This window comes from Vombatus ursinus, unplaced genomic scaffold, assembly GCF_900497805.2.
Source record: "Vombatus ursinus unplaced genomic scaffold, bare-nosed wombat genome assembly UNPS02004915.1, whole genome shotgun sequence".
Lineage (NCBI taxonomy): Eukaryota > Metazoa > Chordata > Mammalia > Diprotodontia > Vombatidae > Vombatus > Vombatus ursinus.
This window is the reverse complement of record NW_020944693.1, coordinates 349,801-354,622: the sequence shown is the minus strand read 5'-3', so window position 1 is coordinate 354,622 and position 4,822 is coordinate 349,801. Positions and strand designations below refer to the sequence as shown.

At 35.4% G+C, this 4,822-nt stretch overlaps 1 pseudogene; it reads right to left on the bottom strand.

Moving 5' to 3' along the window:
• Window positions 1–43: 43 nt before the first annotated feature.
• LOC114028428 lies at window positions 44–2,312 on the bottom strand (annotated as a pseudogene).
• Window positions 2,313–4,822: the final 2,510 nt, after the last annotated feature.

The window sequence follows — 4,822 nt, the reverse complement described above, 5'->3', positions numbered from 1 at the left end:
TTAAAATGTCAACATTCTACTGGAAGAGCAGTGATGTCATCATTTAGCAAGCCTCTCTTGGCAATGTCAAAATCCTACTGGCACAGCTGGGCTGCCATTTCATAATAGAGGATCCTTTAAGAGATTGGTGTTTAATTTTTTTTTAATTTTACTTGATAGGGTAAAAAATAGGCCTTCATCTTTTAGTGAAGTGCAGTATATCATATATTTCTACTTGCAAGTCTTTGTAGAATTTGTGAGACTAGTATACAAAAAGGAAAGAGACATATTTCCATCAAAATAGCAGCTGGGGGAACTGATCTCTCAGCATCTTCCAGGATTGTACTTTTATAGTGAGTCATACACAAACACTCACACCCACACACACTCACACATACACACACATATATATATGTACAAATATATGTTTATGTGTCTATTATATATAATTTTACATGTGTATATATATATGTATGTATGTATGTATATATATATACATATATACACACGTGAATATTAAATCATATTTGAAATCCAGAGCATTAGTTTCTTATTGTATTCAGTATTCCTAGTCACATACTAGGCAATTAATATATATGTTTGTTTAATTGATTTGAGTTGAAATCACTGCAGGTTTCTGACCTTTGATCTTTGTGGTATCCTCACTCAACAACCATTTCTTTAAAATATCAACATTCTACTAGAACAGTAGTGATTTCATCACTTACCAACCCTCTCTTGACAATGTCAACATCCTACTGGCACAGCAGAGCAGCCATTTCATAAGAGAGGATCCTTTAACCGATTGGTGTCGGATTTGCGTTTTTCTATTTTACTTGAAAGGGTAAAAAATAGGCCTTCATCTTCTAGATAAAGAGCAGTATATCATATACTTCTACTTGCAAGTCTTTGTAGAATTTGTGAGACTACTTTAGAAAAACATAAGAGATATATGGCGATCAAAAAAGCAGCTGGGTGATCTGGTCTCCCAGCAGTTTCCAGGTTTGTAGTTTTATAGTGAGTCATATATGTATACACGCACACACACACACACACACACACCTATATATATGTTTGTGTGTATTATAAATTATTATATATGTGTATGTACATATTGATATTTATCTATGTATATATATACATATATTCACACATGAATGTTAAATCATATTTGAAATCCAGAGCATTAGTTTTTCATTTTGTTCAGTATTCCTAGTCACACACTAGGCAATTAATATATATGTCTGTTAAATTGAATTGAATTGAAATCACTGCAGGTTTCTGACTCTTGATCTTTGTGGTATCCACACTCAACAACCATTTCTTCAAAATGTCATCATTGTACTGCAACAGCAGTGATGTCATCACTTACCAACCCTCTCTTGGCAATGTCAACATTCTACTGGCACAGCAGTGCAGGCATTTAATAAGAGAGGATCCTTTACACGATTCCTGTTTGATTTTTTTTTTTATTTTGCTTAATAGGGTAAAAAATTGGCCTTCATCTTCTAGATAAAGTGCAGTATATCATATACTTCTACTTGCAAGTCTTTGTATAATTTGTGAAACTACTTTAGAAAAAAGGTAATAACTGCCATAAATTAGAAAGAGGACAATGAGGTGAGAGGAACAGATGGAGAAATCTTTCTGGCATTCCTTGGGTGAGGATTGTGATTGTAATGTTGATATAACATATGATTGTAACAGCAAGGGAGGACAGAATGATAAACAGAGCAAAAAAAAAGCCAATGATTCAATAAAACTTGTGTCAGAGCATGCGAGTTGTGTCAGAGGACCAAGATCACATAAGAAATGTCTGATGATATTTGGGCCTCAGAAAGATAGCTGAGATACCTTTACAACCACACTAGTTGTCACAATGACTTCCATACTGCAACAGAACTGGATCAAAAGGAAACAGACCCTCATTGCCATTATCCTGGGATAATGCCGAGGGTTACAAATTGCCGTGTATCGATCCATAGACATCACAGACACTAGGAAGAAGCCTGTGACCCCAAGAGAAAGAAAGACAAAAGCTTGAGTGAGGCAGTCAGCAAAGGAAATGGTTGCACATCTGAGAAAAAGATTGCCAGCAATTTGGGAATAACACTTGTTGTAAAACAGCATTCTAGGAAAGAGAAACCACCGAGAAAAAGGTACATTGGTATTTGCAGATGATAGTCCATCCACATGATTGTGACTATTACTGTATTTCCTATGATAGAAAGAAGGTATAGCAGTAGAAGGACCACAAAGGGGACTTTCTCGAGGGGCTGGACAGAAGGAAATCACTCTTAGATGAATTCCTCAACATTTGTCTTATTTCCCATTTTACCATCTTATTTTGGAACCTATAAAACGGAAAAAGTCTTTTAGTTCATCATACATTTAATTTTCCCTAATTATGTGCATTGTATTATGGTAAGAACAAGGGTGCACAGGCTTACTGCCATTCAGTCTTTGGCCTCAATAAGCTTTTAACTGAAGTGGGATCTTTAAAGTGCCATTCTCGTTGCACTGGGCAACTAATATCCATCATGCCTGAAGATAGCTGGGTTATTTAAATTGGGTGAGGGGGTGGGAAATATACTCAAATAATTTATACAGTTGGACAATTATTAAATTTTCAGGCATGGTCAAATAGGGTGCCCTGAGAGATTCAATGTAGGAATTACCCTTCCTATTTGCGGGAAGATAGTAGGAGAAGGGGATAAGGTTACCAACATGGATGAAGCAGCATTGTAATTGAGGTGAACCTTGAAGGATTTAGAAAGATGCCACCACTAGGTATTCTTAACCTGGAAATCATGAACTTAATTTGTAAATTTCAATATTTCAGCATAATTATGTCCTTTTGCAATCCTATATATTTTCTTTTTCATTTAATTGTTATTTGTAGAGTGAACCTCCATATCTTGCACCAGGTTGGAAGTTCAGCAGCCACCCACAGCTCAATTCCACTGCTAATTAGCTCCTCTCTTTTTGACCAGGGCTGATGTGCCTCATTCTAGGTAACTATGCTCCTTGGTGTTGGACCCGGCACCAACATCCGCTCAGCTCAAGCCCTGCTGCACCTCAGAACCCCAAGAGCTCAGATGAATCTACATCTCAGCCTGCCCAGGAGCAGGGACAATAGGCATCTACTACCATGCCCATCCTACATATTTGATGTTATGCATTTAAAAGTACTATTTAGAGGAATCCATGGACCCCATTAGACTGCCAAAGACGGCCATCACACACACATAAACCCACACATATTAACATCTCTGCACTAAGACAAAAAGAGAGTATATGGGATGAGGTTGTTCTAGCCATGGGGGACAGAATGAATTAAAAGCCTAAAGACAGGAAGGTATAGGATGAAATCTATGATATAACATAGGGATTGAACAATAAATTAATAAGCATTTATTAAGTACCTACCATGTGCCAGGTACTGTACTAAACATTGAGGACACAAAGAAAGGCAAAAGACAGTCCCTGGGATCAGGAATATAATAATTAATAGCTTCTTTGGTGAGTGTGTAGAGAGTGCAAAGGGTCATCTTACAAAGTCATAGGATAAAGGTTTATTAAAGCAAAACCAGGACTTACAAAATTAAATAAATAATTTACAATTCATTGAATTCATTTGTATATCTTCAGACAGGATGCTTTTAAATACATGGGGATAGTTTGTCTCATGTAAATTAATAAATCCAATCTGATTTAATCCAACAAACATTTATTAAGTACTTACTATATGCAATGCACTGAAGATACAAAGATACAATAAAAAAAAAACAGTTCCTGCCCTTGGGGAGATTGTATTCTGCTGAGGAGATACTATATGTAAACTGATAAGTTATCTAAACCAAGAAGATGAAAATGAGTATAGCCCTATCTTAAATTTCAATATTTCAATATTTAGTTTTTAAAATGATCTGTGTACTTATAACATTGATTGGTGATAAATTCATGTGTAAAATATTTATTCAATTAATGTTTGGATAATGAAGCTGACAATTCATTACAACTTCGTGTCTATCATCTGAGCATCAGCCTAGCTATTGGTGAGGCTCATTACTAGAATTCACTGACTATGGCAATGAAACTTTGACAGACTGTGGTTGGCAGCTAGGTGACTTAGTAGATTGATTACTGAATCTTCAGTCTGGAAGACCTGAATGCAAACGTGATCTTAAACCCTTAATAGATGTGTGTTCCTAAATGAATCACTTTACCTCTGCCTCAGTTTCTTCACCTGTAAAATGGGAATAATAATAGCACCTACCTCCTAGGTTTGTTGTGAGGATTAAATGGGAATATTTGTAAAGAGCTTTGAAATGTTAAAGCTTATCATAAATACAAGCTAGAAATATATTAAATAATAATACTTAGTCTGCCATAGAGATCTCACAATGTTCAAAAATATACTTTTTATTATATCAGCCAATCAACAAATATTTCTTAAGTGTCTACTATATTACAAGTACTCTGATAGATGCTGGGGCCACAAATACAAAAGAATAAATATCAAAGTAACATAATGGATTTTTGTTTTTTACAAAATGCTGTCATGAAATAATAAAATTCAATTTCATTTGGTCTTTCAAAACTATGTGGGCTAGAAAGGTACCATTCCCTTCTTTCTCCCTTTTAAACAATTAAGGAGCTGGAGTTCATACAGAATAATTCATTTGCCCAGGATCAGGAAACTCATGTATAGAGCTATGTCTTCTGAATGACTTTGAAACATTACTCAGTGCCTCCTTACATAGAATACTTTGCCTTCAAGGAAGTGATTTTTATTATAAATGAGTTTCTGGCTCAAATTGTAAGTCCAGGTGATGCTGTG